Source organism: Rhincodon typus, chromosome 49 (assembly GCF_021869965.1).
Source record: "Rhincodon typus isolate 14 chromosome 49, sRhiTyp1.1, whole genome shotgun sequence".
NCBI classification, from domain to species: domain Eukaryota; kingdom Metazoa; phylum Chordata; class Chondrichthyes; order Orectolobiformes; family Rhincodontidae; genus Rhincodon; species Rhincodon typus.
The window spans coordinates 607,811-632,485 of NC_063380.1; positions in this window are offsets into that span (position 1 = coordinate 607,811).

The following is a 24,675-nucleotide window of genomic DNA, read 5'->3' on the forward strand; positions in this document are numbered from 1 at the left end:
GAGGGACGTTACTTCTGATGAGCACTTCACTCAGTCACTGCAACCCACACTACTGAGAGGTAACCTGGTTCGTTGTCTACTACATCACCTATATTGGGGTCATCTGTAAAGTTACTAACCATATCTCTTGTATTCACATCCAACTTATTTATATAGTTGACAAAAATCGGTGGAGCCAGCAATGATCTTTACAGCAAACCGCTGGTCACATGCCTCCAGTCTGAAAAGCAACTCTCCGCCATCACCCTATGTCTCCGATCTTCCAGTCAATATTGCACCCAAAAGGCGAGCTCTCCCTGTATTCCATGTGGTCTGATTTGTTAACCAGTCTACCATACGGTAAAGAATGTCAGGTTTGATCCGGTTGCTTGAAAAGTTGGTGACCAAGTTGTTGGCCACATGATGAGACAATCACGACTGACCAAAGAAAATAAAGATTAACTGTTTTTGATCTGTGCCTATACATTAAACTGATGTTTCTCCCCAGGAAGTCTTCCACTGTCAGTCGTGAGGCTATTTTCCCAATCCCATTAATCATCATTCTCGTTCACCACAAGTGTTGGGAAAATTCATTTTATATATCGGCATACGAGTAAAACTTGTTGTTCACCATTTTCTGGAAATTCAGCAGATTAAATAAATACCTGATTGTAAACTGTACATAACAGCAGATGCTATCTTTGCTGTATTATGGAGGGTTGAAGATGGAGTTTGTTTTGATAATTGTTTTTCTCTTGTTTTCGTGATCAGCTTGCAATCTTTTGGAAATGGTGCTTTGCGAAAAACATATGGAACCTCATTGGGAGACCTTTGGTTTACTCCACGATTTGCGGGACAGTGTGGAGATAGCCGTTTATGGGTTGAATTTGATACATCAATAACAATCAGGTGTGAATATCAATTTTCAGGAGATTATATTGTTAGGTTGTTCAGTAGCTCCTGTTGCGGTGTGGTTGAAGTTCAGTCTGATCCAGATGAGAATCGTTTTGTCTTATCCATTTTAGCTTGTGTGCATTTTGGAATTTTGTGCAATACATAAATGCTTCAAGATGCGAAAGTTGGTTTTAAACGGTTAATTCAAGATATTCCTGATAATGGTGAAAATTGGGATAAATGCAGGAGATCTCTGAAAGAGTTATTAATTCCTTTTCTTTCAATACGTACGGAATCATCCTTGGTTCTGGTGTCACGTGTTGCATTGCTGATAATAATGTGTATTTTAATAATTTAATGTTTTTCACAATTCAGTTTCTTAATGGGAAAACAGATAATTAATCATCAATTGGCGCAATGGAGGCGAGAATGTAATTTATTGTGAGAATGCAATGTTGGTCATCCGTTAATAGTTAGTTTGACTGGATTCAAATGCTTCAAATGAGATAACTCGGTCATGATTTGTGACCCATTTCGCTTGGAGCTTCAGTATCACGAGCCCGGCTGTGATAGGTGACCAGCAGCAGAAATGGCTCCGAGGTTGGTTAACAGCTATAGTAACTTATTCTATGAATTTTGGTTAAACTAGTTTAAACTCTGAACTCACTTAAAACTCACACCAGGACCTGGTGTGACCCGCAGTTTCCTGTGTTGACCAAAGAAGACAAGTGTCATGGTGTCTCCAGACAGAAAGACACGATACTAACTTACATGGAGTATGGTATGTCGCTGTTTACCACTTAGTGTAAATATTTGGGAGTTGTTTAACAGTAAACACCATTGGCTGGGATCGAACAATGTGCTCAGGCTTTCATCAATTCATTAACTGAATGTCACAGACATTTCCAGAAATGAAGCACATTTTCAGATAAGTTAGTGTAACAAAGGAATTTTCAGAGGAGAAGACCTCGAGACCACATTAATCGTCAGTCATTCAGCACGGAAACAGATCCTTCAGTCCAACTCCTCCACGTAGATCCGGTTTCCAAAAACTAAACTCGTCCCATTGTCCTGCATGTGGTCCATATCCCTCTTTCTGACATTCATCTTTCTGACCAAATGTCTTTTGCAGACCATAGGAACAAATTACTGCAGATGCTGGTATCTGTACTGAAAACAATACATGCTGGAAATCAAAGCGATTCAGACAGCATCCATGAAGAGAGACCAAACTAACATTTCGAGTCCAGATAACACTTCATCAGAGCTGAAGTGAAGTGTGAAGGGGACTGCATTTACTCTATAGTTTAGGGGCGAGAGTCGGGGGAGGGTACTGAAGGCAAAAATTTGTCAATAGTTCCGCTCAAGTGATTGGAACAATTGTGTTTCTCCTGCCAGCCTTGAAAGGTTAGTAACTGGAATGGTGGGAGGGGAGGTGATGACAATAGCTAAGATAAAGGGAATAAATGGTTCACAATCTCAAGATGTTGAACTCAATATTAAGTCCACAGAGCTGTAAAGTGCCTAGTCTGAAGATGAGATATTGTTCCTCCAGTTTGTGTTGTGATTCACTGGAACACTGCCCCATGCTGAGAACAGACATGCGTCTGTCCATAAAATCCACAAACCAGTCTGACTCGGTAGACCCATTCAATCAGCCCGTTCCTGCCCCACGGACCTCATTTCCTCCTAACTTGACTCCATCCTCCCTCCATTTGCCTAGACTCTGCACCTACAATAGTGATTCCTCTGATGCCTCCAGCGAAATTGACAATTTCCACTTCGTGGCCCTACTTGCCACCTGTTCATGATGGATGGCCAGTCCTTCTATTCTTCCATTCCCCACCAGGATGGTCTGAAAGCTCTCAGCTGCTTCCTCTATCAGAGGCCTGAACTCTCCTCATCCACCACTGCAGTCCATGATCTGACTGAAGTTGTTCTCTGACAGAACAATTTCGCCTGTAATTCATCTCACTTCTGCCAAGTAAAAGGGGTTGCTATGGATACCTTCCTGTGTCCCAGTTATGCCTGCCTGTTTACGGGGTATGTGGAATGATCTTTATTCCAGTCCTACACTGGCTTCCAACTTAACTTTTTTTTCAGTGCAATGATGACTGCTTCCATGCTACTTCATGCTCCCACCAGGACCTCGAAAACTTCATTCAGCTTGTCTCCAATTTCCAACCCTCTGTAACTTTCATATCGTTCATTTTGACATCCCCCTTTCTTTCCTTGTTCTGTGTCAATTTAGAAGAATAAAGTGTCCGCTGCTAACCACTACAAAGCCACTGACTCCCATAGCTATCCTCCCTGCCGCTCGTCACACCCCATGTAGTGCAAGGGCCCCATTCCTTTCTCCCAGTTCCTTCACCTGCATCACATTTGTTCAGATGATGGCACCTTCCAAAATAGCGCTGTAGTTCAAAGTCCGATCTCATGATATCATGCAGTTTTTATTTTAAATATATAACGTTTATAATGTAGGAAGGAATTAGGTTATTTTCCACGGAATTAAATATTTGAGTTGAGCCTCCTTGCCAGTGTCGTCAGACTTCGTGGATCATAGAATTCCTGCAGTGCCGAAAGAGGGCACTGTTCTGCGGAAGTTCTGAGGAAAGGTCACCGGACCCGAAACGTTAACTCTGTTTTCTGCTCCACAGATGCTGCCACACCTGCTGAGATTTTCCAGCAACTTTGTTTTTGTGCCGAAAGAGGGCAATCGCATCTTCAATGACCATTCAAAATGCATTCTCGCCAAAACCCTTGACATCGCATTTCCCATAACTGACGTTTAGACTGCACCTTCCGGGTCACTTCAACGCAATTTTGCGTGGCCAAACCACCAGATCTGCGCTCTTTGGATTGTGGAATGAAACTGGACCATCTGCCGGAAACCCAACTTGAGAGAACAGGGGGAGAACGTGAAATCTCCACACAGACAGTGGCCTAAGTATGGAATGGAAAACTTTTGCCGACGCGCACCTGATCTTGTTGCAGAGTATTTCTCTCAGTTTTAACGTACAAAGTGAGACTTATCACGGGTTTTCCAGCATCATGTGTATGCCCAACGAAGATTTGCATATTTTGTCTGAGCATTTGCAATGTTGAACATTCATTCCATCTGCAATTATTTTGTATCCAATCAGGACAAAGTGAATGTTCTTTTTGATTCAAATCTCAAGGAGTTAACAAATCTTTGTTTGTTCTGTGGCTGTGATTAATGTCATTCTCCATGGACCTTAACTATGTCAGAGATGGAAGGCGTTCTCTGCTCTATTATTTATGGAGTGCTTTTCGTTTCTCATTCAGCAGACTCGGCAGGACTAACAGTCCTCATATTTATAGACTGCAGAGGGATAGAGATGGTAGAATAGAATCCGAATGTAATCGATTTGACAGCTAATACAATGAATAGGAGTTTGAGCGGTTCTCTCTGCGCCATTTCTGCATATTATGAAACGCTACCATGTCAATGATGGATCTCTTGCATACTTCACGTTATTCAAGCTGGCTATTATCCTGTTCTTGCTCTCATTGGTGTTCCAAGTAAGTCCTTGTGCTTCGATTTTAGTTATCTGTTACATACCAAACTGCACTACAATTCTTGGAATTTGTATTATGTGAAGAGTGGGCATGTTCTAAACTTTCAGTCACAGATTCTGGTCTCCACCCAGTGATCCGAATCCCCAGTCTTTCTCCAATCCATGTTATGCCGTGTTGTATACGTTAATAATAAAATATTAGAATATAGGTACAATCAGTTTGTATGAATTCCAGTGGTTAGCTAGTATTTATTTTCAGTATTTTTTATATTACACGAGAATATTCTACACAGCATCGTTTCCTTCCTTCGCAGCGATTGTATATGTTTGGAAACCAGTTCATAGAACGTTCACTAGGCTGCCTCCAGACGTAAAATAAATGTTGAAGAAGAAAGAGTTCAACAACATCCTTCATTCTCTTTATAACTTCGAGGATCGGTGTTTAAATGTAATTAAGTATTTGAGATTCTGAGTGAGTTTGAGAAAATGCCTGCTCTGAGCGGATGCCCCCATTCGCAGGGAAACAAAACTGCAACTGGGAAGAACACAGAAAATTCTGCATTAACTCAGCATATCCGCAATATCCATGGCCACAGGGAAAAATAGGGTTTGCATCTCGACTCTAGCCTGACGCTTCTTCAGAACTGGTTCCTAGCGACTGAAATGAAGGTAATAAAAATATTATTGCAAAATATCGATTGAGATGATGATGAAATCTGACATGGGAGTAGGAAATATTTGGACGCTGTTGGCGCTGATGGGAAGAGATGTGGTGCGCTTGCATGTGGTGGTGTATGAGTGTGAATCACAAGATGCGACTGGAACAGGTATTGTGAGAGCACTAAATGTCTTGGATATACACTACAAGTCTGTTTTGTTGCACCTGGATTGAACGCAGATCACATTAAAGCAAAATTGGAGATAATTCCAGGCAAATGTGCTCAAGTGAATTGAATACCGTGTATTGTCACACAGAAGCACAGGAGTGCAGTGGAAAGTTTTTACAATGGCTGCTTTTTAATCGCACCAAAATGCACCACCTCACATTGATCTAAACTCAACTCCTTCTGCAACTCGTGAGTCCGTTGGCTCAGGTGATCAAGTTCCCGTTTACTCTGAGGCAATCATCTTCACTGTGCACGACACCCTAACAATTTTCCTTTCATCTGGAAACTTACCAACCATTTCTCCCACTTTCACATCCAAATCATATACATCGATGACAAAAAAGCAATACACCCAGCTCCAATCCTTGTGACATACCGCTGGTCACAAGTCTCCAGTCTGAAAAAAAAACTCTCCACAACCACCCTCTCTCTCCGACCTTCGAGCTAATTTGTCTTTTTTTTAAATTATGAAGCTGAGTAAATGAGTAATGTCACAGTAAGAGATTCTCCGGGAAATTGTGATAAGATGGAATTCAAAGGGATGATGGAGTTTCAAAGTGAGCCGCATTAAATACAAACAATAAATGGGGAAACAGAAGCAGAGGCCCATGAGTCGAGTATGAGAAGAGCGCTGACCGAGATAAACAGGGGAAACAGAGTGAAATGTCTGGCTGTAGATGAACACCGGGAAACATCTGCCGGAACCGGGTAAAATATTCAACAGAAAGGACATTCTTTGGCTCTGGGCACTCTCACCTCGCTATTACTTTCTCCCCTCGATGTACAACAAAAAAGAACCCAGCATTTTGCAGCGCCTTCCAGTCCTCAACAAGAGTGAGATCAGACTCTCGACATTAACTGTTTGTCTCTCCACACAACTTTCCTGAGCCGTTCACTTCCGGCAGCGCACCCAGTTTGGACTACAGTACCCATGCTGCCTTGGGGGCCAGGGGCCTGCGCAGTATAGGCCTAAGGCAAGGCGTCTGGCGGACGCTCGATCCGCGGTGCCTAATGGGAGTTGTAGTTTTGACGGGGCTAAAAGCGCTCCACGGCTGTTGGAAGCCCACTGCCGGAGTTCGAATGTGAGCGCGCTGAAGCAACCACCGTGTGAGGCGGTCACGTGGTGCGGCTGGAATTCGGGGAGCGCACCTACAAACACCCGTGTGGGGGAGGGGCGGGGTTTATAGACCCATAGAGTCCTCAATCAACAGGATCCCTCCTAAACTGGGCACATTAGAGAATAGGGAAATGGCACAGATATTAAATAAATATTTTCCTTCGTTTCATCGTGGGATCAGCATAGACAAAAACAAAGAAAAACAAAACAGTGGCGATGATGAAGATCTGAATTAAACACAAAGTGAACTGCCTGGCCTGCTGTGTTTATTCAGCTCTACACCTTGTTATCTCAGATTTTCCAGCATCTTCAGTTCCTACTATCTCTGATACAAAGTGAAGCTCAGCTGGTCTGGCACCATCTGTGGACAGACTGGTCTAGAATTACAAAGGAGCCAGCTCTATTCTCTGGTGACAGGGGTTTGGATCTGAGCAGGTCATCTGCTGCAATTGAATGTAATTTTGTCAATGCTATGAAGAAAAATACGAGTCCCAGTAATGGGGACTACGAAACGATCATTGAGAAGCAGAACAACTGAGCAGCTTCATTCATGTCCTTTAAGGAGGGAAATTTGCTTTTCCTCACCTGGTCTGGCCGACATGACACTCCAGCCCTACAGTGATTTGGTCAACACTTCAGGATGATGTGAACAAACATTTTCCTTCTGTCTTTATACTAAAGGGAACAAAACAAAACTCAGGAATTGCTCTAAACCAGGAAAACGTCATATTTATCCCAGAGAATGTGCAGAATATGTTCAGACATTTTATCTCTTATTGTTTTTTTTTGTAGCAAGTGGGTGTGACTGGCTGGGCCAGCATTTTATTGCCCGTCCCCAGTTGCACTCAGGGAAGTGCTGGTGAGCTGCCACCTTGAACTGCTGCAGTTCATCTGCTGTAGGTAGACCCACATTGCTGCGAGGGAAGGAAATCCAGGATATTGACTCAATGGCACTAAAGGAACAGCGATATGTTTCCAATTCAGAATGGTAAGTGGCTTGGAGGTTAACTGACAGACAAGATGATGCTCCCATGGATCTGGAGCTATGGTGAATTTCTGCAATGGGTTAACACAGTGTGGAGCTGGAGGAACACAGCAGGCCAGGCAACATCAGAGGAGCAGGAAAGCTGACGTCTCGGGTTGGAACCCTTCTTCAGAAATGCCATTCCAGAAATGCCAGACCCATTTCTGAAGAAGGGTCAGAACCCGAAACATCACCTTTCCTGCTCCCCTGATGCTGCCTGGCCTGCTGTGTTCCTCCAGCTCGACACTGTGTTATCTCAGACTACAGCATCGGCAGTTCTTAAGACTTCTGCAATGGGTGCTGTAGATAGTACACACTGTTGTGACTGAGCATCGGCGGTGGAAGGAGTGAATATTTGTAGATGTGGTGCCAGTCAAGCAGCTGATTTGTCCTGGATAGTGTCAAGCTTCTTGAGTGTTGTTGGAGCTGCACTCATCGAGGCAAGTGGGGAGTATTCCATCACACTCCTGAATTGTGACTTGTAGATGGTAGACAGGCATTGGAGAGGCAGGAGATTAATTACGTGACTCAGGATTCCTTACTTCTGACCTATTCTGTAGCCACTGTATTTATATGACAAGTCCAGTTCAGTTTCTGGTCATCCGTAAGCCTCGGATATTAATAGTAGAGAATTCAGTGACCATAACAAATATCAAAGGGCAGTGGATAAATTGTCTCTAATTGGAGATGGTCATTGCCAGGCAACTGTCCGGCACAAATGTTAGTTGCCACTTTTCAGCACATGCCTGGATAATATCCAGGTCTTGTTACGTTCGGCATGATTGCTTCAGTATCTGAGAAGTTGTTACTGTTGCTGAATATTGTGTCAGCTTCAGTGGACATCCCCACTTCTGACTTCATCGTGGAAGGACGATTATTGACGAAGTAACTAAAGATGATTGGACCCAGGATATTACAATGGGAAACTTGGGCTCTTGTGGTACAGTGGTAATGTGTCTACCCCTGAGCTAAAAGAGTTGTATTAAGTCCCACATATTGCAGAGGTGCATCATAACATCTCTGACCATGTAGATTGAAAATACTCAGCTGGAACAGCTCCTGCAGGGATGTCCTGGAGCTGAGATGACTGACCTCCAATGACCATAACCATCTTCCAATGTGCATCGTCCTCCCTACCTTGGGGTTTATAAGAGTGAGGACAAGTCTGACTAAAATGCATCAATTCTCGAAGGGCTTCACATGATAAATGTTGATTAAAAAGTCACTCCCAACCCCAGGCTAGAGTCTCGAAGAGTTATCTTCACCTGAAACATTTACAGTTTCTCTCTGCACAGAGGCAGCCAGACTTGCTGAGTAGGTCAAGCATTTACACCATGATGTTTCCAGAATTACTTCAAACTTAGAGAATGAGAAATGTAACATTAAATCATTGTGACTAATTGATCACAAGTAGCAGTCCATGAGGAATTAAAGAAAAAATAAGCAGGGAAGGCTATTCAGCCCACCAAACCTGCTAAACGATTTAATATGATCATGGCTGATCATCCAACTCAGAACCCTATTCTTCTTTACCTCACATACTCTTTGATCCTTTTAGCCCCAAGAAATATGTCTATCTCCTTCCTGAAAGCTTTCAATGCTTTGGCCTCAACTAATTTATCAAGCAGCACCTGGTCAGAAATAAACTGCTCAGCGACGCCAAGTTTGGGTTCCACAAGGGCCACTCAGCTCCTGACCTCATTACAGCCTTGGTTCAAACATGGACAAAACAGCTGAATTCCAGAGGTAAGTTGAGAGTGACAGCCCTTGATATCAAGGCTGCATTCGACTGAGTGTGGCATCAAGGAGCCCTGGCGAAGCTGGAATCAATGCGTATCAGGGGGCAAACACTCTGGTGGTTGGAGACATACCTGAAGATGGTCGTGGCTGTGGGAGGTCAATCATCTCAACTCCAGAACATCTCTGCAGGAGATCCTCAGGGTAGTGTCCTAGGCCCAACCGTCTTCAATTGCTTCATCAATGACCTTCCCTCCATCATAAGGTCAGAATTGGGGATGTTCGCAGATGATTGCACAATGTTCAGCACCATTCGTGACTTCTCAGATACTGAAGCAGTCCATGTTCACATGCAACAAGATCTGGACAATATCCAGGCTTGGGCTGACAATTGGCAAGTGACATTTGCGCCATATAAATGCCAGGCTATGACCTTCACCAATAATAGATAATCTGTCCAGCGCCCCTTGACATTCAATGGTGTTACCATCACTGAATCCCCCACTATCAACATATTGGGGGTTACCATTGATCAGAAACTCAACTGCACTCACCACATTCACAGAGTGGCTACAAGAGCAGGCCAGAAAGTGGGAATACTGCGGCGAGTAACTCACCTCCTGACTCTTCAAAGCCTGTCCACCATCTACAAGGCACAAGTCAGGAGTGTGATGGAGTACTTCCCATTTGCCTGGATGAGTGCAGCCCCAAAAACATTGAAGAAGCTTGACACCATCCAGGACAAAGCAGCACACTTGATTGGCACTTCATCTACAAGCATTCACTCCCTCCACCACCGACGCTCAGTAGGAGCAGCGTGTACGATCTACAAGATGCACGGCAGAAATTCATCAAAGATCCTCACACAGCACCTTCCAAACCCGTGACCATTTCCATCTAGAAGGACAAAGGCAGCAGATATATGGAAACATCACCACCTTCAAGTTCCCCTCCAAGTCACTCACCATCCTGACTTGGAAATACATCGCCGTTCCCTCACTGTCGCTGGGTCGAAATCCTGGAATTCCCTCCCGAATAGCATTGTGTGTCAACCCACAGCAGGAAGACTGCAGCGGTTCAAAAAGGCAGCTCACCACCATCTTCTCAAGGGCAACTAGGGATGGGCAAGAAATGCTGCCCAGCCAGTGATGCCCACGTCTCACAAATGAAGAAATTAAAAAAAAAAAAAAAAAACTTTCTGTGGCAGTGAATTTCACAGTCTCACCATTGTCTGGGTGAAGAGATTTCCCCTCATCTCAGTCCTAAATGACCAACCCTGTATCCTCAGACTGTGATCCCTGCTTCTGGACTGCCCAGTGATCAGGAACATTCTTCCTGTGTTTACCCTGTCTAATCAAGTTGGAATATTGCAGGCTATGAGTTCACACTTCATTGTTCTAAACAGCAGCAAACATCCTCCTAAACAATTTAATCCCTCTTCATACCTCAATCCTGCCATTCCATGAATCAATCTGGAAAACCTTTGTTAATACTCCCTCAGGAGCCAGAATATCCTCCCTAAAATAAAGGATGCCAACACTGCACATAGAAATCCAGGGGTAGTCTCACCAAGGCTCATTACAACTACAGGAAGACATCCCTGCTCCTGTACCTGAATCCTCTCAATGTGAAAGCCAACGTAATGTTTGCCTTCTTCACCGCCCACTGCACCTGCCTGTGACTTTCAGCAAATGGTGTACATGGACAGTCAGCTCTGACTGAAACACACTCTGTTCCAAACTTGCGATCATTCAGTCATAAACTGCCTTTCTGTTTTTGCTACCAAAGGGGACAAACTCACATTTAATCACTTCTTCACGCCCTGCTCTTCCTGAATGCTTACTTTATCGTAGATTCCAGCATTTTCCCCACTTCTAATTTCAGGCTAACCAGTCAATAATTCTGTTTTCTCTGTACCTCATTTTTTTTTTTAAACAGTGGATTTCTGCAGCTGTCCTCTACTCCATGGAAACTATTCAAGAATCTACACCCTGGAAAGATGACCATAAATACATCCATTACTTCCAGGGCCACTTCTGTAATATACCCTGGGAAGAGTAGGATACAGTTCCCAGCTCAGTTATAGAGAAAGGGATAATTGGAACAGCAGATTCAGAGCTCATTCAAACTCCATCTTAAAGCTAAACATTTGTTCTTTATTTCATGAAGTGTATTATTGAGGTATTCCTTATGGATGCTGTTTACAGCAGCTGACAGTAACATATGAGGGTGAGAACTTGCACTGTTGTTGAATGGAGATTGCTCTATAATTCAGGATGTGGAGTTTCTGGGGGAGAAGCTCAACTGCTAAATTGCCATCACAGATAAGAATAACGTAACTCGAGGGGGACTAGAGTGAACACAATCCATTTTACAGTCAAATAATGAACAACACAGGACAGGGTGATTTCACCACCATCGTGACTGTACTGGGTTTTGGAGGAGTTTTCCAATTCTCCTCACTTCATGGTTTTGATTCTTAATCCAAATGTTCTTTGCAACTTGCTATTCGATCTGTTTCCACTTCCTTTTCTGGCAGTGCTTTCTGGGTGACAAGAGATCGCTGTGTAAAATATTGCTGTTCTTTAGGAGTTTGAATCCTGCCAGCAAATCTCCTATAGTTTCTCTGTTCGAAACAGAGCACCCTGACATTACTTAAACAGAACTGGTTTCTGAAATCTCTGAAGCCATTCTAATTAATGTCTTCTGTGCCATCATTAGGGTCTTAATATGTTTTCTCATGGCCAGCAATAATTAAAACTCCCCAGAATGAGCTGTAATCAACATTTTACACAACTGTGTTGTTAATTCCTTATTTTTGAACTGTCTCCGAAAGGATCTTTCATGTTTTGAACTTCCGACAAAGTGGGTCGCCAGAGGAACACGCATGGGCCCAAGCTATGCCTGCCTCTTCGTAGGACATGAGGAACAGTCCCTCTTCCGCTGCGACACTGGCACTTTCTCACATTTCTTCCTCCTCTGCATTGTATCAGCACAGCCTCGTGCTCCCACGAGGAGCAGTTCATCATCTTTACTAACAACTTTCACCCAACCTCAAGTTTACCTGGACCATCGCTGATACCTCTCTCTCCTTCCTGGACCTCTCTGTTTCCATCTCTGGTGACTGCCTCGAAACCGACATCCATTTCAAGACCACAGACTCCCACAGCCACCGAGACGTCACCTCCTCTCACTCGTCTTCCTGCAAGAATGCAATCCCCTACTCGCAATTCCTCTGCCTCTGCCGTGTCCGCTCCCAAGTTTGGGCGTTCCACTCCCACACATTCCAGGTGCCCTCGTATTTCAAGGATCACAACTTCCCTCCTTTGGTGATCAAAAATGCTCTCAACCACATCTCTTGCGTTTCCCGCACTTCTGCCTTCACATCCCATACCCCCAGCAAAAATAAAGACAGAATCCCCCTTGTCCTCGCCTATCACCCCACTTACCTCCGAATCCAACATATTATTCTCTGCCACTTCCGCCACCGACAATCTGACCCCACAACCTGATATATATTTCCCTCCCCACCCCTGTCTGCAATTCTTTTGGAAACACGCTCTCTGCGAATCCCTCATCAACTCCACGTTCCCCACTCACCCAATCACACCCAGCTCTTTTCCCTGTAACCGCAGGAAATGCTACTCCTGCTCAGACACCTCCCCTCCTCACCTCCTTTCAAGTCACCAAACAAACTTTCCACATCAGACAGATGTTCACCTGCACATCCATCAATGTGGTCTACTGCATCCACTGCTCCCGATGTGGCCTCCTCTATATCGGTGAGATCAAGTGGAGGCTCGGAGAACGCTTTGTATAGCACCTTCCCTCTGTTCATAACAAACGAGAACACCTTCCAGTCGCGAACCATTTCAACTGCCCCTCCCACTCCCAGAGCGACACGTTCATCCTGGGCCTCCTCCAGTGTCACAATGACGCCATCCGGAAACTGGAGGAGCAGCACCTCAAATTCCGCTTTGGAACCGACAGTCCAATGGCCTATATGTGGATATTACTAGTTTCAAAATCTCCCCAAACCCGGCCTCAGCCCATGATCAACCCTCCCTCTCTTCCCCGCCTCCATGACCTGACACAAGTTGTCCATCCTCTCGCACCTATTTGCTCCTCCCACTTCACTGACCAATCCCCACCATTGCCTACCTGCAATCACCTATCACCATCCCACCTATTCCATACCAGCCCCACCCTTCCCCTCTCTATTTATTTCCGAGCTCTCTTCCCCCTTCCCCATTTCTGAACAAGGGTCCCAAACCGAATCGTTAACTTTCCTGCTCCTCTGATGCAGCCTGGCCTGCTGTGTTCCCCCCGCTCCACACTGTGTTATCTCTCAATCGAGCATCGGCAGTTCAAACTATCTCTGAGTGAAGGAAATCTGTTTTGCTGAATTTGCCTTTGCCAAGGTTGTGGTTATGGGACACTACTATATTGGAACAGTTGCTTATTAGCAGTTAAATCATGTATTATTTTGCTAATTCTTTTTTTCTGTTTGACTTTTAACTGTGGTATAAAAATAAAGTGTGCTTTGCTTCAAGCCCAGTAGTTTGACCAATCGAATCACATCTGGAACACAGTACCTTACACTTGACTTTAAATGAGATAAAAATTAGAGTTTAGACTATCTCCTTGAAATGTTTTCAGGGGATGAGATCTGGTCCATAATAAACGTCTTCAACTTGTCTGAACATTTCCTAAAACATGTACACAAATATTGCCAGATCTTCCTGACCCAGCACTCACTTTGAAATGGTATCATTTCCTTTCAGTTCAATCATCAAACTGCCTGACTGAAAAAGCCCACAATATGCAGAACACACTGAGACACTTCAACTGCTCACCTCAGGATCAATAGTCAACACTCAATTCCCTGGAGTTGAAAACTTGCTCCTGTTCCTGGAAATAAAAACTGAACAAATGGCTCAGAAAATGGTAACCGAACCTAATCTCAGTCTTTCTTGATCTGAAAAATACAGACAATAATTTACAAACAGGATTGCTGGAGCATTTCCAGTTCACTGTTATAGTCACACACTCACATAAACTCACCGTGTCATCTTTGTACTTTTATCTGAAATTAATCCCAATTTCTGAGAGAGAAACGAAGGAAACATTTCAGGCCTGTGCTGTTCGACCAGAACAGAGAAATGTTCAGAATTTAACAGGCTTTGTCCAAGTTAAAAGGAAGGTGAGTGGGTGGAGGAGGATGGAGCAGAAAGTGGGATATATTGTACAAATGAGTCAAATGAAAACATCATGCAGCAGAGTTTACAATCCTTTGCAGAAATCTCGGTCCAAATAAACAGGTTCTCAATCAATCTCTTTTGGAGCAATGATCACTCAAATGATAAAGAATAACTTGTTAATGTGTGTAGCATGTAATTTGTAAATGCTCTCTCAGATTGTGTCACAGGGTATTCATATTAGGTCGGGGAAGGTTATTCTAAAAGCCACTGTCATCATTTTAATTCGGTGAATTTATACAAAACCATCACAATGGGTATTGTCAGGGGATAATGCATGGGGCAGCACCAGTGATTGGAGAAGTTAAACTGCTGGGCACTGCCTAGGTCTAATACAACAACTGAGTGGCTAGGCCATTGCTCTGGAAATGCCAAGGGGTTTCCCTGGTCAGCTGCGACTCTGACTCACCTGTCCATCCTACAAGCCTCAGAGAAAATTGTTAGCACATTGGATTTCCTCTGCTGCCTCTCGATTGGAAAAGGTTGGACATTTCACAAACGGTTTTGTGGATGTTCAGGAACTGGGATGGAGACCTATGTTAGTTCCCTAGTGAAGCAGCTGAGTCTGGATCTGCCAAAGCGACTGTTTAAAGAGACACAATGGGAAACAGTTGTTCCCCAGCCCTTTGTGAACCTGCAGCTGATTATTCCACCAGAGACTGTGAGGAAGTGTATTACACACGAGCTCCTGCCTGGTAAAAGCAATCTGTCTATGCACAGGGAAGAGACAAGTGGGAGTCACTAGAAAAGGCCTTTTTTTTAAAAAATCAGTAGCATAGGTAGAGCAATTGTACAGTGCCAAAGAAAGTACAGTCTTGGAGATTGTGCAGGAACATCAAGAGAAGTCAAGATAAAATAGTTGTAAAAAAATAAGTAATTTATTAAATTTGCACCCAAAAAATGAGCAGAACTGAGCATTCTGCTTTCTACTGAACCGCTCACTTACCTGAATCACAAGCTGCATGCAGTTGGTGAGCTGCTGGGACACTCTCCTCTGAGGGAGAAGGTTCCATCTCGCTGGAAACATATGGCCTGAATCTTCTTGTGTTGTCTCATAACACAGGCTGCACAAAATAAACCATCTGTCCTTCCCTGGGTTGGGAGTTTACAGTGAAACCCTCTCTTCTTGCTACAGGAGACCGTGCTTGGGAACACGTCACATGGACATCCTCCAGGCAAGACTCCGGTCCTGTTGTGGTCCTGAGTTAAAGACATGCGCCTTTAAGGCAATGTTTAGTTCAAGAGAGGTCAGATTTTTACTATAGATAAAGACAATTGGAATTCTGAGATAATTGCTAGAAACTTTAAAATCTATTTAACATTTCTACAACAGCTCTGTAACTGAGCAAGTTAAATTTCAATGTTACCAGCAAATAATTGTGAAACAACCAGCTGGAGTTTAGAGAGCCATGAGATTTTAGGGAATAGAAAGCTCGGGTGAGGCTATTCGATCGGTCATTCTGGCGCCACCAGTCCATGGGATCATGGCTGACCTCATTGAAACCTTAACTTCACCTTCCTGAAAGGCCCCGTAACCACTGACTCCATGGTCTATCAAAAAAACTGTCATTTCCATGCAGGAATACCATCAATGACCCAGTGTCCCGTGCTGTCTTGGGAAGAGAATTCCCACAGACCAATGACCCCGTACGGGAAGGAATTCCCCACTTCCCTGCCTTTGATGGGAGACTCCTTTCTCTGAAGCTGTGTCCTTTGCTTCTGGGTTCTCCCACCAGGGTAAACAGCCTTTCACTATCACGCCTTTCTCATCCTCTCAGAATCCTAATACATTCAATAAGGACATCTCCGAATCTCCAAGTCTCCAATGAAAATGCAGTTGAAATGTGCTGGACCCTTCCCCACAAGGTAACCCGCCTGCCCCTGAACCCTTTCCCATCTCAAGACTGAGCCCAAATAGACCTCTTCAAACTGATACAGTGCAAGAGCAGGCCTCCCAAACCAGAAACCAAACCTGTACTGAACTCTCCCAGCCACGTTTACAGCAATGCCTTTTATTGGTTCAGAAAGCCCTCCGTGTGCTCCACCACTCCTCAAAATTCCCCTCCCACACTCTCACACAAACAGCAAAGGCCAACATTCCCTGTCCCCTCCCAAACAGACACTGCACCCACCTACAACGAGGTGGGACCCCCTGTAAATACTGACACATTCCCTGGAACCCCTGCAAATACTCATGCAATCCGTGGAATCACTGTAAACAATGATATGCTCTATGGATTACCTGTAAATACTGACAGACTCCTGGAATCCCTGTAAATACTAACAGGATCACTTGACATCAACCTCGGCACCGGAAAAGACAATGGCAGAAACATTCCTGTTGACCCTGCAAAGTCCTACTTGCTAACATCTGGGGGCTAGTCCCAAAATTGAGAGTGCTGTCTCACAGAATAGTGAAGCAACAGCCTGACATCGTCATACTCACGGAATGACCCAGATACCACCATCACCATCCCTTGGTATGTCCTGTCCCACCGGAAGAACAGACCCAACAGAGGTGACAGCACAATGGTGTACAGTCGGGACGGAGTTTCCCTGGGAGTCCTCAACATTGACTCGGCACCCTTTGAAGCCTCATGGCTTCAGGTTAAACATGGGCAAAGACACCAGCTGCTGATTACCACAAGCCATCCTCCCTCTGGCAATGAATCAGTTCTCCTCCATGTCGAACAACATTTAGAGGAAGCACTGAGGGTGGTAAGGGCACAAAAGAGTCCACCACCAAGAGTGGCTCGGCAGTAGCAGTACTGATCGAGCTGGTCGGTTCCCAATAGACTGGGTCTGTGGCAGGTGGTAAGGGAACCAACAAGAGGGAAAAACATGCTTGACCTCATCCATACCAATCTGCAAATTTCAGATGCATCTGTCCATGAATTAGAGCGACCACCACACAGTCCTTGTGGTGATGAAGTCACGACTTCACATTGTAAATGTTGTGTGGCAGTATCACCGCTCAAAATGGGACAGACTTCAAATAGATCGAGCAACTCAAGACTGGGCATCCATGAAGCACCATGGGCCATCAACAGCAGCAGAACTGTACTCCAGCACAATCTGTAACCTCATGGGCCGGCATGTCCCCCACTCAACAACTGCCATCAAGCCAGGGGATCACCCTGGTTCAATGGAGAATTCAGGCAGGTATGCCAGGAGCAGTACCAGGCATACCTGTAGATGATGTGTCAACCTGGTGAAGCCACCAAACAGGACTACTTGCATGCCAAACAGCATAAGCAGCAAGTGATAGACACAGCTAATTAATCCTACAATCAATGGATCAAATCTAAGCTCTGCAGTCCTGCCACATTCAGTCGTGAATTGTAGTGGACAATTAAACAGCTCATTGGAGATGGAGGCTCCACAGATATCTCCATCTTCAATGATGGAAGTGCCCAGCACATCAGTGCAAAAGATAAGGCTGAAACATTCACAACGCTCTTCAGCCAGAAATGCCAAGTGGATGACACATCTCGGGCTCCCCCAGTGCTCCCCAGCATCACAGATACCAGTCTTCAACCAATTCAATTCACCCCACGTGATATCAAGAAACGGTTGGAGACACTGGATACTGCAAAGGTTACAGACCCTGACAACATTCCGGCAATTGTACTGAAGACTTGTGCTCCAAAACTTGCCGCTCCCCTCACCAAGCTGTTCCAGTACAGTTACAACACTGGCATCTACCGACAACGTGTAAAATTGCCCAGGTATGTGCTGTATAGAAACCATAGGACAAATCCAACCCGGCCAAAAACCGCCCCATTAGTCTACTCTCGATCATCAGTAAAGTGATGGAAGGTGTCATTAACATTGCTATCAAGCAGCACCTGCTCAGCAATAACGTGCTCAGTGACGCCCAGTTTGGAATCTACCAGGGCCACTCAGCTCCTCACCTTATATCAGCCTTGGTTCAAACATGGACGATACAGGTGCATTCCAGAGGGGAAGTGAGAGCTTCAGCCCTTGACATCAAGGCTGCATTCGACCGAGTGTGGCATCAAGAAGCCCAAGCAAAACTGGACTCAGTGGGTATCAGGGGGAAAACTCTCCACTGGTTGGAGTCATACCTGGCACGCAGGAAAATGGTTGACATTGTTGGAGGTGTTGTTCCTGCAATCTTCGGGTGGCATTGTTGTGGCACTGCAGGAGGCCCAGGATGGACATGTCGTCCAAGGAGTGGGAGGGGGAGTTGAAGTGGTTTGCGACTGGGAGGTGCAGTCATTTGTCACGAACCGAGCGGAGGTGTTCCACAAAGCTGTCTCCAAGCCTCCGCTTGGTTTCCCCGATGTAGAGGAGGCCACATCGGGAACAGCGGATACAGTATACCACATTAGCTCCCCACCTACGTCCGTGACACCACACACGCCCTCCACCTCCTCCAAAACTTCCGAATCCCTGGTCCCCAACACCTCATCTTTACCATGGACATCCAGTCCCTATTCACTTGCATTCCCCATGCAGATGGCTGAAAGGCCCTCCACTTCTTCCTATCCCGCAGGTCCGACTAGTCCGCCTCCACTGACACCCTCATCCACTTAGCTGAACTCGTCCTCACCCTTAACAACTTCTCCTTCAATTCCTCCCACTTCCTACAGACAAAGGCGGTGGCCATGGGTACCGTCATGGGCCCAAGCTATGCCTGACTTTTTGTAGGATACGTGAACAATCCCTCTTCCGAAACTACACTGGCCCTATCCCCCACCTCTTCCTCTGTTACATCGATGGCTACATCAGCGAAGCCTCATTCTCCCACGAGGAGCTCGAATAGTTCATCCACTTCACTAACACCATCCACCCCAACTTTACGTTCACCTGGACCATATCCAATACCTCTCTCTTCTTCCTGGACCTCTCTGTTTCCATCTCTGGCAACCACCTGGAAACCGATATCTATTTCAAGCCTACCGACTCCCACAGCTACCTAAAATACACCTCCACTCACCCACCTTCCTGCAAAAATGCCATCCCCCATTTCCAATTCCTTCGCCTCCACTGAATCTGCTCCCGAGATGAGGCATTCCACTTCCAAACTTCCCAGATGTCCTCGTTTTTCAAGGACCGCAACTTTCCCCTTAGTGGTCGAAAACGCCCTCGACCATGTCTCTTGTATTTCCTGCAACTCATCTCTCACACTCCCTCCCCGCAATAACAACCAAATCAGGATTCCCCTCGTTCTCACGTGCCACCCCACCAACCTCCGGATCCAACGCATCATCCTCTGACACTTGCGCCATCTGCAATCTGACCCCACTACCTAAGACATTTTTCCCTCCCCACCCTTATCTGCTTTCCGGAGAGACCACTCTCTCCGTGACTCCCTTGTCCGCTCCACACTCCCCACCAGCCCCACCACCCCCGGCACTTTTCCCTGCAACTGCAGGAAGTGCCATACCTGCCCCTACACCGCCCCCCTCACCCCCATCCCAGGCCCCAAGAAAAGCTTCCACATCAAACAGATGTTCACCTGCACATCTGCTAATGTGGTATACTGTATCCGTTGTTTCTGATGTGGCCTCCTCTACATCGGGGAAACCAAGCAGAGGCTTGGAGACTGCTTTGTGGAACACCTACGCTCGGTTCGCGACAAATGACTGCACCTCCCAATCGCGAATCATTTCAAATTCCCCTCCCACTCCTTGGACGACAAGCACCTCATATTTCGATTGGGAAACTTGCAGCCCAATAGTATCAATGTGGACTTCACCAGCTTCAAAATCTCCCCTCCGCTGACCGCATCCCAAAACCAGCCCAGCTCGTCCCCGCCTCCTTAACCTGTCAGTCCTTTCTCCCACCTATCCACTCTTCCCACCTCAAACCCCACCCCCACCTCCTTCCTACCAGCCTCATCCCGCCTGCTTGAACTGTCCGTCTTCCCTGGACTGACTTACCCCCATCCTAACTCCGCACTTGCACTAACCTTTACTGGCTCTACCCCGCCCCTTAGCTATTTATATCACTTGTGGTGGATGGGATTAGTGGTTATGGGGAGAAAGCAGGATTAGACTATTGAGTTCAATGATTGGCTGTGATCATGATGAATGGTGGAGCAGGCTTGAAGGGCTGAATTATCTCCTTCTGCTCCACCCTTCCATGTTTCTATGCCCACTGCATCACTCATTTCGATGTCATATGCTCACATCCAAACAACGAAAAGCAGTGGAACCAGCACCGATCCTGAAGGGACACCACTGGTCATAGGTCTCCAATCTGAAATGAAACCTTCCACCACCACTCTGTCTTCTGCCTTCAAGCCAGTTCTGTATCCAAATGCCTAGTTCCCTCAGTATTCCATGCCATCTAACCTTGCTCACCAGTCTACCATGCAGGACCTTGTCGAACGCCTAACTGAAGTCCATACAGATCACATCCATCGCTCTGTCTTCATCAATCCTCTTTGTTACTTCTTCAAAAAACTTAATCAAATTAGTGAGCCACGATTTCCCATGCACAAAGCCCTAATCAGTCCTTGCGTTTCCAAATGCATCTAAATCCTGACCCTCAGGATTTCCTCCAACAACTTGCCCACCACAGATGTCAGGCTCACTCTTCCATAGTTCCCTGGCTTTCCTTTACCATGTTTCTTCAATAGTGACACCACATTATCCAACCTCTGTGGCATTGATGATACAAATCGTTCGGCAAGATGCACAACAATCACTTCCCTAGCTTCCCACAGAGTTCCAGTGTACACCTGATCAGGTCGCGGGGGTTTATCCACCTTTATGTATTTTAAGGCATCCAGTACCTCCTCCTCTGTAATATGGACATATTTTTAAAATATGTCACTATTTATTTCTCCAAGTTTTCCAGCTTCCATATCCTTCTCCACAATAAAAACTGATGCAAATTACTCATTTCGTATCGACACCCATCTCCAGCGATTTCAAACACAATTTGATCTTTAATGAGCCGTATTCTCTCCGCAGTTACTTTTTAGACCTTATGTATTTGCAGAATTCCTTTGGATTTTCCTTAGGCATTTGCCAAAGCTATCTCATGTTCTTTTTATGCCCACCTGCTTTCCCCTTTACGTATACTTCTAGTGACTTTATACTCTTCTAGGGATTCACTTGATCCCTGCTGTCTATTCCTGACCTATGCAACCATCTTTGTTTCAGAAAAAAGTTTCAATTTCTGCAGTCATCCAACGTTCATTATACCTGCCAACCTTGCCCTTCGCCCTAACGGGAACACATTGTTTCTGGATTCTCACTATTTCACTTTTGAAGCCATCCCATTTTCCAGCTGTCCACGTATCTGCGAATATTCACCCCCAACTTTTGAATGTTCTTGCCTGACACTGTCAAAATTTGCCTTCCTCCAATTTAGTACATCTTGCAAAACAATCTCTTGGCCAAACGATCTTCACCACAGCACGTCCATCCATCTCTTACATCAACAGGGATAGAATGCAAAGTGCGAAACAAAAATTTTGATTGCATTTGAATGTTCCTTTGCTTTGGACTAATTTGATGACCCTCCTGTGGTGGCTGGTTCCAGACGCTCCTCAAATTGAGACATTACGTCAGCATCCAACAACTGAACATGTATTCGATAAACGCTACTCTTTTTTAAACAAGGTAAATAATTTCATGTGCATTGCTACTGTCAGAAGCAAGGCAGAAGCTTCATCTGAAGAAATATTCTTATGTTGATCTGTCCACTGGAAGCAATGTCCTCCTCTTATAAGATCACTAGTAATGTGCACTTGATTCAAATCACCAGAAATCTGGCAAGTGGACAACCTGACAGTGAAGCATTGTCTCACCACTGCTCCTGGTAATGCGACAGTCTGTGTACTCTGTGGTCTGCACAGCTTGCATTTAAATTGAAGATTTTAATTGTTTCATCATTTGTAATAAATTTAAGTTCTCGACATGAGCAGAAGTCCGACAAGATCTAATCATGGAATACAGGGGAAAGCTTTTAGAAACACACTTTTATGTCCCTTGCCGGTTTCATTTCATGCTGTTTTCTCTCTTAATGCATTTTTTTTTTATTCCTGCTTTACTGAATTCAAAAGTGTTCTGAATCCCCAGGCCTGGGGTTTAACGTCAGCTTTATACATATTCTTTTAAAGTAACCTATTTTTCAAATCAACCTGTTCATTACCACCGCACCACAAGATGTCCCCCCTCACCCCCAAATTCAGCTTGACACATCTTTTCCTTTGATTGACAACAATCCTTACCTTCCCCTGTATTCCTTGATTAAATGTTGTCGGACTTCTGCTCATGGTTGGAACTTAAATTTGTTACAAATGATGAAATAGTTAAAATGTTTTACTTAAATGCAAGATATCCAAACCGCAGAGTATACGGACTGTCGCATTACCAGAAGCAGTGGTGAGGCAATGCTTCACTGTCAGGTTGTCCACTTGCCAGATTTCAAATCGTTTGTGCCTTTAAGTAAAGTGCAGAGGATTGCTGATCTTATGAGGGAAGGATATGCTTCCAGTGGAGAGTTCAAAATAAAAGTATTTTGTCAGATGGCAGTAGCATTGCACACGGAACTATTTGTCTCATAAAAAAAAAGAGTTTATGTAATTAAACGCACATTTTGAAATGTTGTATATTGAATGAATGTCTCAGCTTGAGGAGAGTCTGGATCCAGCCACCAGAGTTTAGTCATCACATGGGTCCAAAGCAAAGGAACACGCAAATACAATTGAGAATTTTTTTGCACTTTGCATTCTGTGCCTGTTGACCTCAGAGATGGATGGACATGCTGCATTTCATTTGGCCAAGAGGATTGTTTTGCGAAAATGTGAATGCCTGGCCAAATCAAAAGTAGGAGTGGCCCAATATGGATAGTGACATAAATTGAGGACTCAAGGGCAGTGTCATTAATTAGCTCAGAGAAGAGGTGTTTCAGGTTAGTGAATCTTTTTTGTGCCTCTGTCTAGCTGTTTCTCTCCATTCGGTTCGATCTCTGCCTCTGTCTCTTCCTATCTCTCACTCACTCTCTCCCACTTTCCCTCCCACTCTCTTGCACTTTACCTCTCTCTCATTCTTTCTGACTCAGTGCCTCCCTCTCTCTCTCTCTTTCAATTACTGACTCCCTCACTCACACATTTTCTGTCTGTCTCTCTCACTCTCTGTCCTACTTCTCGCTCTTTCCCTCTCTGTCTCTCTTGCTTACAGTCATTCTCCCTCTTTCTGTGTCTCTCATTGTCTCTGTCAAACTCTCCTTTTCTCTCTCTCACTGTTCTTCTTGCTCTTTACCCCTCCCTGTCACGTCTCTCCCTCTCACTCTCCTTGTGCCTCTCTCCTTGTTTCTCTCTCTTTGTGTCTCTCTCTGTGTCTACTGTCTGACTCGCGTCTCTCTTTCTGTCTCTCACAGTATCTCTCTCCTCTCTCTCACCATCTCTCTCACTATTGATCTCTCACTGTTCCTCGTTCTTTCCCTCTCAATGTCTATCTCACTGTATCTCACTCTCTTTCCTTCTGTCTCGCCCTGTCTCAAAATCTCTCTCTCTCTCTCGCTGTCTTTCTTCCTCAGTGTCTCTCTCACACACTGCCTGTTTCTCACGTGGTGACTCCCTCTCCCTCAAACATTCTCAATCTCTCTGTTTCTCTCTCACACATACACATCATTCTCTTTCTCTCACTCTCTCTCTCTCTCCTATCACTGGTCTCTCTGTTCCTCTCTGTATTTCTCACTCTCCCTCTCTGTCTCTCACGCTGTTTCTCTCTGCAACTGTCTTTGTTTATTTTTGCTCTCTCTCTGTCTATCTCTCTCACTCACGTTGTCTGTCAGCCTGTCTCTCTCTTACCGTCTCCCTCTCTTTCTGAAGCAGGTTGCTGAATTCATGACATTATATTTCTAAATATCTGGTTTGACAAGGTAATGTCAGTGAAAATGTGGAAAAGGCACAATTTGAATTCTAATTCTTAAACTGCAATATCATTTGGATGGACGGTAAATGATATTTCCAGCTGTATTGTGGGTATGTTGGTGCACACTTGTGTGATCTATACCAACCGCAGTCAGAGCAAATGCCTGCAGGTCAAGAAACAGCAGCTCAGTGACAATGTAATAAAGTCTGAACTTCGTGCATGCCGATGTCTCATTCAGGGGGTGATTATCTGGCAACTGTGTTCCAGGAGGCATAAGCATAAGCTTTGGATTCTGTCTGTGCTCAGAGATAGTACGGTGTCTAGACGGGATGCAGGAAGTGAGACAGAATCCCGAGGTAGCAGAGGAGAAAGTTCAG